Source organism: Capra hircus, chromosome 22 (assembly GCF_001704415.2).
Source record: "Capra hircus breed San Clemente chromosome 22, ASM170441v1, whole genome shotgun sequence".
In the NCBI taxonomy this organism is placed as follows: Eukaryota; Metazoa; Chordata; class Mammalia; order Artiodactyla; family Bovidae; genus Capra; species Capra hircus.
The window spans coordinates 53,267,169-53,277,776 of NC_030829.1; the positions used below are offsets into that span (position 1 = coordinate 53,267,169).

A 10,608-nucleotide genomic window follows, 5' to 3' on the forward strand; every position below is an offset into this window, starting at 1 on the left:
TTTAAGTCAGTCTTTTGCAAAGAATGATTCTAAAGAAAGCAAAAAACCCAACTTTGGTTCAGTTGCTCCCTTCACAAAGTTGAGCTTATTCTCACCCTGAGTTTAGATTCTAGCCCTAAGCAGAATCCAACTCTAACCCCTGCCTTTGCTTCTTTGTAAGTTTTAAATCTGATATAATTTCAAATTTATACACAGACATTTCACAAATGCATCAAAGGACCCAAGTTCAGAGAACATTTTGTCCATATTCGCCAGCTGTTAGTGTTTGCCACCTTCTGTACTATTGTTCCCCTCTTCCTCTGTATTTAATACGTATGTTGTCTTCCCGTGTTATTTGAGAGTAAGTTGCAGATACCATGTTCCTGCAGACCTCCTAAGTACTTTAGTGTGTATTTTCTAGGAACAGGGATGTTCTCCTACGTAGCCACGGATCAGTGATCAAAGTCAGAAAACATAACACTCATCCAGTGCTGTTTTCCAGTCCACAGTCCATATTCAAGTGTTGCCAGCTGCCCGGTGAGCTGGGTGTCCCTGTAATTCAGATCCAGTCTGGGTTCTTGCTTTGTGTCAAGTTGCCAAGTCTCCCCAGCTGCCCTTCATCTGGAAGAGCCCTCAGCCTTTCTTAGCCCATGTCTCCTCTTCAGGCAGGTGCATTTCTGTGCAAGAATTAGGAGTGTGGAACCCTTCGCCTCTTCACGGTCTGGCCTGCCGCTTCCCCTCTTTGCCCCCAGTCCTTCTTGGAACTGCATTTCTGTCATTTAGGAAGCCTCACTGAGCAGCCTTGCCTCGGGGCAGAGAAGAGACAGAGAATGGTGGGGTAAGCATCTCTATCGTTTCTTGTGACTTCTCTCCAGTCCGGAAAAAGTGATTCTGGTAACTCCGTGCTTGTTCCCTTTTGCTTTAACCATGTTCTGTTGCAAAAACAGGGTGCTCTTCATAACAAAGGAAACTTATTGAAGCAGAAAGAGAACGTAATCCTCCTCTAAGAACCTGCTACACTTACCGGTGCAGTCTACTCATAATCCTGCGCTAAGAAGCTGCTTATACTTACAGGTACAGTCTACTACTGTATTTTATATAGTTGAAGTCATTGGGGTCTTTTTTTTGGTCATCTGCTTTTTCACATTTTTTAAAAAATGTAAATTGTTCTCGACCGCTCTCCTCCTCCTAGGACATTCAGGCCAAGGTTCAGGCAGGATCTAAGATCGTTTGTGAGGCCCCCGCCTGGCCTCATCATGACCGGTACGCTCCGCAGGCCAGGCCCTCGGAGGCCTCTGAACCCCCCAGGCTCTCTCTCTGCACTGTCCTTCACTCCCACTGTTGATGCTGAGCCATGGTCCTCACTAGGCAAAGGTCGCTGTGATCTTGGGTGGCCTCGGCCTGCAGGGGCTTGAAGCAGGGTTGCGATTCCCCGGCCAGAGATTGAAGTCAGGCCACAGAAGTGAGAGTGCTAAATCCTAGCCACTGAACCACCAGGGACAGCAGCCACTGACAGCGCCCTGGCTCATCAGCTGTGTAGGAATGAATTTCCACATAGAGATGGAAGGTAGTAGAACAAGTGAAATGTTTCTTAAGAGGAAAAGGAGTCCGTGTGGATAGGCACAGCGGTGGGCTCAAAGGAGGAGTACCCTCATGGTAGGGTGGATCGCTTATATGCGGCATTTCTTCTGGGTTACTTTTGGCCAGTCACCTTGTTCTGCCTGGCTTTGAGTCCATAGTTGGTTTATCTCAGGTTCCTTCCATGTGGGAGCACATACACACCCCTTAGCCAAGATGGATTCTACCAAAGAGGCCTATGGGGTGACGCCCCTCCCTTTTGACCTTCGCGGAGCATGTGTAGATGGTAAGATCTTGACTTCGAGAATGTGGAATACATGGTCTGTTTATCTCTTACTTGGGCAAATCTCAGCTTCTGTCTGGTTCCTGTATTTTGGAGTATCTGTCCACAGAGGGCAAGCTCCAGCTGCTGAGCCTGGGGCTGGTCTCTCTCGCCTCCCCCGGAGGCAGCCTGAGCATCACTTCCTTGTTGCAGGTGCTCCTGACGCTGATCTTGCCACCCCAGCCCTCCCTGCAGCCCAAGACAGTCACTCGCTGCTGGTTCCAAATAGCAGTTAGCGGTTATCGGTCTGTTTTGTACATGTGCTCCGTGAGTTTCCTGTGGGCAGCACCTGCTCCCTGTATTTCAGTGTTCCCCGGTACCAAGCACAGCACACAGTCTGGGAGCAAACCCTGCAGATGTGAGCTTCGGTAGCAGTATCCTTCTTTCACCCTGATTTCGCTCTAACCGACACGTGTGTCCACTGAAAAGAAAGGCAAAACCTAAAATCTGAGAATTCTGTTTTACTCAGGGAATTTCTGTGGACTTAAGCCCAGGAGACAGATAGCTCTGAGGGACGATTCCAAAGAAGTAAGGGGGAGCCCAGGATATATAGGAGTTTTGCAGCAAAAACCAAGTAGTCAGAACATCAAAAGATTGTTGTCAATTAAGGAAAAACCGGACATCTCCAGTTAATGAATTCAGCACTTTTCTGTGTATGGGACAAGGCAAGAGTCTAGACCCACTGAAATCATTCCTTTGATATGCACCTTCGCCACCTAGGGCAAGTATCCGGCTTTTCTCCATCCTGCACCCCCTCCGGGTGCACAGCGGGGGTGGCTGCCGTGGCCGCTGCAGCAGCACCCTTTGTTTCCTAATGGGATGGGTATATTTTTCATCCACCCTGGTAAAGACCCCTGTCTTTGGAGACTAATGGCATCTGCCTCGGCCCTCCCTCCCTCACTGTTCCCATTGTTCCTCATCCCCTGACTTGTCAGCTCCTCCTCTCTGGGTTTTGAGTCTACTTTAAATCCGACCAAGATTCTTGGCCTGACCAAACTTCAGTCAGCCTGCTGAATCTTCTCCTAGGCCTATCTCTGCACTTCCTTGTAAAATCCAGTTTTAGCCAGAACCCTGCTAAGTTGGTTTAGTAAGAACCTCCCTCCTCCATACCTGATCAGATTCCTCATCCTCCACCAGCCCCAGGTGGTGTCTGATCACCCTGGCCTGCCTACGGAGTTTACCTGTTTACCTCTGGCATTCCCGTTTAGTAATCCTCATCCACTGCCCCCTCACTGGATGTTCCTTGGCTGTACATTTCCATTTGCTCACCCTGCTGTTTGGAGTTGAGCCCCCAATCCCTGCCCCACTGCAGAATTTCATTCCAGTAGGCCCTACACTGGTTTGTACAGCCTCCTCTTTTTAAATATCCTTGAATTTTTTTTTAAAAACAAACCCCATCTCTCTTAGTGGCTAGCTGCGTGATCTTGGGCAAGTGAACTTCTCCACCCTTGAGTTTCTTGACCTCAAGTCCTTTGCCCTCCCCATCCCTCAGCCACCCACACTCAAAATTTTGTCACCTCCAGGATCTGCTTTACCAGGAAATCTTTAACATCTCCCTTACTAACCACAGCTTCCTTTATTTCCTACTCTTCATGCCCTCGTTGCTATCACTTCCACCTCCCTTCAACCCCATCGAGACCTCTGACACCTCGGACCTGGCGTTTCCCTGGCTGTCTCGACTTAATTATTGATCCAATCAGGGCTCATGGTTACTGCCTCTGTCCATTGCTTCCCAATACATTCTCCACACTGTCCTCTGCCACCTCAGCCTGGAAGGCCCCAGCCCTGCCACTGTGTAGCAGTTCCACCTCTGTTTTTATGCCCAACTCCCTAGAGAAATTCACCCACATGTGAGGACTTCACAAGTTCATGGGCAGTCATTTCAGCCAGACCCTCAGGACCCAAGAGAGCTGTATCAATAATTAGACACCATGAGGACAAATCCTAGCTGTACTATTTCAGGCCCGGAAATGTTTGTCTTTTCATCTCCGTAAGGCTTGGTTTCCTCATCAGTAATTGGGAATCCCAAAAGTGTATGCCTATCCTAAGGTTTTGAAAGGGTCAAGGCCTGGCAAGTAGCATACCCTCAGTAATTGTTAGCATAACCGATTGCTGTTGCTGTTGATGGGTGCTATTTACAGATGAACACGAGGAGACTCTTCCAGAGTTCCCCAGGGCTATTCCACGCCTTCATCCTCCACCAGCCCCTCACCCTACACTTACATCATCACCTACCACCCACCCTTGCCTTCCTGAAGGAGACAGAAACCACTGGAACAGTCATTCTGCCTCATTAGCATTCACCTGTACCCTTGACCCTTTCTTACCTCCATTTTCAGGATCTACACTTCCCTTGCCCAAGGCTGATCCTCCCAACTTCCAAAACTGCACAACTTGTCTCAGGACTTAAAGAAACTCAGGCTCTTTCTTTCTCAGCACAGAAGGAATTCGTGAGAGACCAAGTGCTAAGTAAGAGGTAGATTTATTGAGAGATACGTCTTCCAGGGACTTCCCTGGTGGCTCAGATGGTAAAGCATCTGTCTACAATGTGGGAGACCTGGGTTCGATCCCTGGGTTGGGAAGATCCCCTGGAGAAGAAAATGGCAGTCCACTCCAGGACTATTGCCTGGAAAATCCCATGGACAGAGGAGCCTGGTAGGCTACAGTCCATGGGGTCGCAAAGGGTCCATGGGGTCACAAAAAGTTGGACACGACTGAGCAATTTCACTCACTCACTCACTCACATCTTCCATAGGTAGAATGCAGCTTGTCTCACACGGTGAGAGTGGCCCTGAAGTATGAGGTGCTTGGTATTTGTGGACTCAGTAATCTCATAGGTTGACGAGTGAAAGGACTATTTCACCTGTTTCAGGGAAAGGTGGCAGTGTCCAGGAGTTGGCCCACTTTTGACCTTTTACGGTTGGCCTTGGCACTGTCTTGGTGCCCCTGGCTGTGTCTTGGAGCTTAGGGTAATATATGACAATGAGCATGTAGTAAGGCTCAGGGTCTACCAGAAGTCAAATCTTCCACCATCTTGGACCCAGTCAGTTTGAACCAGTTTCTGCTGTCTCCAGTTTTCCTCACCAACCGTGTCATTCTTGAAGGGCATGCACTGCCTGCTTCCCTCCTGCCTCAGAGAGCAGGCGGCAGACTCACCAGGTACCCCAGGACCGAGAAGCAACATGGCGGGGAGCTCCCTGGGTTCTCTTTTGGCCTCACGTATGCCGACATAGGAGCTGAAGAGGCCGGCAAACAGGAGACAGCAGCAGCCACGGAGGGAGAGAGCTCCCACCAGACCCTGTGCTCCTCGGCTTTCCTGCTGGGGTGGCGTCAGCGGATGCCCAGGAGGGAGGGGGCTTCCATCTGCACTGGGCTGTAATGAGATCCCCCCTCCTTAGAAGTCAGAGGGGACCATGTGGGGAGCCTTTACCTCCACCCCTTCTGACAGGAGCCAGCTGCCCTCACCCATCCTGACAAAGGAGGCTTCTTGGGGAGTGAGGGTTTTCACCATTGTAAGGGGTAAAAAGGCCATCACCCCATCCACCTTGTAGTGAGTGGGAGCCACTTGGAGGCAATAACGAGGCACTTCTACCCCTTCTTGGCCAGCAGGTACCAGTGGAATTCCTGGAGGCAGCCGGGACCCCCACCTCTGCAGGCAGAAATAAGGAGTCTGCCCACCCTGGGTGTCAACAGAGGCCTCGCTTCAATGGTAGCCTGACAGGAACCAGGTGGTATCCTCCCTGCTCCTGCCAGAGCCAGCTCAAACAGAAAGTCTAAATAAATTCCAAAGTTTGGTAACATATTGCCCCAAACGTCCAGGCTTTGCAGATTGTCTCTAGCCGCTTTTGAGTGTGCAGGTGAGCGACATGAAGCACAGTCGCATATTTGCGCTGCCGCCATCACCATCCATCTCCAGGACGGCTTCCTCTTCCCCGACTGAAACGCCACGCCAGCTAGACGGAAAGCACTAAAATGCCTCCATTATCAGGACTTACCTGGTGGTCTAGCGGTTAGGACCCTACACTCCCACTGCGGGGGGCACAGGGATTTTAGTTCCTCTGGAAGGGAACGGAGATCCCGCAAACCACGCAGCCAAACCCCAGTAAACCCCAAAGTCCCCGTCACCGGTCTCTGGTGACCGCCGCTCCAGCCTCCCGGCTTTGAAGCTGCTTGTGTACTCTAGGCACCATTTACAGGGAGAGTCATTTACAGGGAGAGTCATTTACAGGGAGAGTCATGCAGCGTTTGTCCCTTTGTCTCTGTCTTTTTAAACTTAGCACAGCGTCTTCAAGATTCGTCCTTGTTGTGGCGTGTGTCAGAATTTCATTCCTCTCTAAAGCTATTCCACGGTGGGTATATACCACATTCTATCCATCCGTCTGTTGACGGACATTTAGGTGGTTTTCACCTTTTTTGTGAGTAATGCCGCTATGAACATTGGTGTTCAAATATCTGAGTCCCTGCTTTCAGTTCTTTTGAATATATCGCCAGAAGAAGAACTGTTCAGTCATTTGGAAATTCTATTCTTAATTTTTCTGAGCAACTGCCTTACTTTTTCCACAGCAGCTGCACCCATCACATTCCCACTAGCAGTGCACAAGGGCTCCCGTTTCTGCGTATCCTCCAAAACACGTGTTAGTCTCGGGTGTTTTGATAATAGCTGTGCTAATGGGTGTGAGGTGGCATCTCAGTGTAGGCTTGATTTGTAATTCCCTAGTGATTAGTGACAGTGAGCATATTTTCATGTGCTTATTGGCCATGTGTATATCATTTTTGCAGAAATGTCTGTTCAGATCCTTTGCCCATATTAAAATCATGATTGGGTTGTTGTCATCGTTAAATCTTACAAATTCTCTGTATATAGTGGATATTAATCCCTTATCAGATATGTGAGTTGCAAATATTTTCTCCCATTCTGTGGGTTGCTTTTTCAATTCATTGATAATATCCTTTGATGAACAAAAGTTTTAAATTCTGATGAAATGCAGTTTGCCATATTTAGGAAATAAGGCAAATTCATTGCCGAATCCATTGTTATGAACATTTCCCTATCTTTCCTCTCAGAGTCCGTGATCCATTTTGAGTCAATTTTTTAAATTTAGTGTAAAAAGTAAAGGTCCAGTTTCATTCTTCTGCAGGTGGATATCTAATTTTCCAAACACAATTTACTGAGAAGACTGTCCTAACCTCCACTCAATGTTGTTTTAATTTTCTAGGCTGTCATAACAAAATACCACAGATTGGGTGACTTAAGCAACAGAAATTTATTTCCTCACAGTTCTGGAGGCTGGAAGTCCAAGAACCTACGTTTCCTCTGAAGTCTGTCTTCTTGGCTTGCAGAGGGCTGCCCTCTTACGATCTCTTCACAAGATCATTCTTCTGTGCCCCCTGCCCCTGCCCCCACCATATATCTTCCTCCTTATAAACACCAATCATATTGAATTAAGGTTCCACTCTAAAGGGCTCATTTTAACTTAATCACCTCTTTAAAGACCTTCTGTCCAAATATGTTTACCTTATGAAGTCCTAGGGTTCCAACTAGGGTTGTAACTTCAACACATGCATTTGTTAGGACACAATTCAATTCATAACAAAGGGTCTTGACTCTCTTGTTAAAAATCATTTGTGAGAGTTTAATTCTAGGTTCTCTGTTATATTCCGTTGATACGTGTGTTACCATACTGTTTCGATTAGTGTAGCTTTGTATATAGTAAGTTATGAAATCAGGAAGTGTGAGACTTTTTAGTTCTTATTCAAAATTATTTTGGTTATTCGAGGTTCCTTGAGATTCCACATATATTTTATTGTGAATTTTTCTATTTCTGAAAAAAAAAGTCATTGGGTTTTGAATTTGTAGGTCACTTTGTGTAGTATTGACATCTTGACAATATTAACGTTGAATATATGAACACAGGATATTCTTACATTTATTGGTATCTTCTTTAATTTCTTTTAGCAACAGTCGTCTCCAGTTCACAAGCCTTTCATCTCCATAGAAGTGTTTTACTCTTTTTGATGCTGTCCTACATGTAGCTGTGTTCTTAATTTCCTTTCCAGGTTGTTCAGTTGTTAGCGTATAGATGTGCAACTAATTTGAGGGTGTTGATTTTATATTCTGCAACTCTGATGTGTATGTGTGTGAGAGAGAGAGAGAATTTTCTGTATATAAGATCATGTCATCTGTTCAAGTAAAAGCCACTTAGTCGTGTCCAGCTTTTTGCAACCCCATGAACTATACATCCATGGAATTCTTCAGGCCACAGTACTCGAGTGGGTAGCAGTTCCCTTCTCCAGGAGATCTTCCCAACCCAGGGATCAAACCCAGGGATTGAACCCAGGTCTCTGACATTGCAGGTGGATTCTTTACCAGATGAGCCACCAGGGAAGCCCAAGAATACGAGAGTAGGTAGCCTGTCCCTTTTTCGGTGGATCTTCCCAACCAGGAATCAAACTGGGGTCTCCTGCATTGCAGACAGATTCTTTACCAGCTGAGCTACCAGGGAACAGCCCATGTCATCTGTGAACAGAGATAATTTTACTTCTTACTTTCCAATTTTAAAAAAAGTGCATCCAAATTGAAAAGTAAGAAGTAAAAAAAAAATTTTAATGTCATCTGTGAACAGAGATAATTTTATTTCTTACTTTCCAATTTGCATGTACTTTTTTTTTTTCTTAGCTGTCTAAAACTGCCAATTCTAATGTTAAGTAGAAATGGCAGAAGTGGACATCTTTTTCTTGTTTCTAATCTTAGAGGAAAAGCATTTTTTTTTCACCATTGAGTATGATGTTAGCTGTGGGTTTTTTATATGTGGCCTTTATTTCGTTGAGACACATGCCTTCTATTCCTAGCTTGTCAAGTGTTTTTATCATGAAAAGATGTTAAAGAGTGTTGAATTTTGTCAAGAGCTTTTTCTCCATTAATTGAGATGATCATGTGGGTTTTTTCCTTCATTCTGTTAATGTGACATATTATATTGATTCAGCTTCATATGTTGAGCCATAATTGCATTCCAAGAACAAATCTCACTTGGTCATGGTGTATAATCCTTTTCAATTCAGTTCAGTCACTCAGTCGTGTCCGACTCTTTGCAACCCCATGAACTGCAGCATGCCAGGCCTCCCTGTCCATCACCAACTCCCATTACCCAAACTCGTGTAGATTGAGTTGGTGATGCCATCTAACCATCTCATCCTCTGTCATTCCCTTCTCCTCCTGCCCTCAATCTTTCCCAACATCAAGGTCTTTTCAAATGAGTCAGTTCTTTGCATCAGGTGGCCAAAGTATTAGAGTTTCAGCTTCAACATCAGTTCTTCCAATGAACACCCAGGACTGATTTCCTTTAGGATGGACTGGTTGGATCTCCTTGCACTCCAAGGGACTCTCAAGAGTCTTCTCCAACATCACAGTTCAAAAGCATCAATTCTTCTGCACTCAGCTTTCTTCACAGTCCAACTCTCACATCCATACATGACTTCCAATCCTTTTAACATGCTGGTAATTTGGTTTACTAGTATTTTGTTGAGGGTTTTTACATCAGTATTCATAAGGGATATTAGTGGGCAGTTTTCTTGTCTCTTCATCTGGCTTTGGTGTAATGGATAATGCTGGCCTCATAAGAGTTTAAGAAGGATAGGTATTAATTCTCCTTTAAATGTTTGGTAGAACTCACTGGTAAAGTCATCCGATCTAGGGCTCTTCTTTATCAAGAATATTTTGATTGCTGATTAAATCTCCTTTCTAGTTATAGATCTGTTCAGATTTTCTGTTTCTAGAAGCCATATGCAGATCTGGGGGGAGAACGTTCTGGGCAGATAGAAGAGTAGGTACAAAGGTCGAGGGGAAAGTGTGGTTGAAGAGCAGCAGAGAGGCTCGTGACTGAAGCAGAGTGTTTGGGGCGGGGGAGGAGTAGGAGATGGGGTCCGAAACGTGGCGAGACCAGATCAGACAGGGTCTTGTAAAGAATGTGACTTCATGGCAAGTTATGGGAAGCTTTCCATGACCAGGCCCCTTTCTCCTCCCCATCTCCCTTCCACCAGCTCTCCACCTTTTGCCTTGCACTGTGGATATCCTGTAATTACCTAGAACCTAGGCCACTCCTCTCTTTGCCTGGCTAAGCCCTGCTTACTCCTCACGGACCACCCTGGACACCCATTCTTCTGAGAGGCTGTCCCTGATATCCCAAGCTACATGGAGCACACGTCCCTGGGCTTTGTTGGTGCCCTGCAGCTGAGTCCTATAAGAGCTCTTATCTTCGTGACTAGAAATTTTCTCTGTAGGCTGGTCACTTTTGGGTTCCCAGCCTCTGGCTAATAACAGACGCTAATAGGATCGATCATCTGCCCGCTCTGGTGCACCCTCCTGAGCAGAGGCTGATGCCCCTGTGTGTTCTTTTGCTCTGAGTATCAGCTCAGTTGGAATCCTTCCTGACTCCTGAACATCTGTTTCTGACTCTTGGTTCACGCTGTGTGTAGTAGGGCAGGGATGGTGACAGTGAACTGGGACAGTATCTTTGTCAAATAAATTTAAGAGGAGGAGCTGAAACTATACATTCTCATGGTCACAGACTTTTCCTTCTTGCTATGTGCTGCTTCCACTTTTTGTGTTCTCATCACAGTGTGACCTTGTTCTGACTAAATGAATCAGCTGAGGTTGGATTATTCATCTTAGCAAAAGCGTGGGGATGGAGCATGTGGTTGGATGGACCTGCTCGTTGACAGGCGGTGGAGGC

At 46.3% G+C, this 10,608-nt stretch overlaps 1 long non-coding RNA gene across 1 annotated transcript; it reads left to right on the top strand.

The window, feature by feature from the left end:
- Nucleotides 599-6,657, top strand: LOC102180266. The gene is made up of 3 exons (XR_310977.3): nt 599-817; nt 927-1,053; nt 5,489-6,657. It is a non-coding gene; the product is annotated as an uncharacterized LOC102180266 (long non-coding RNA).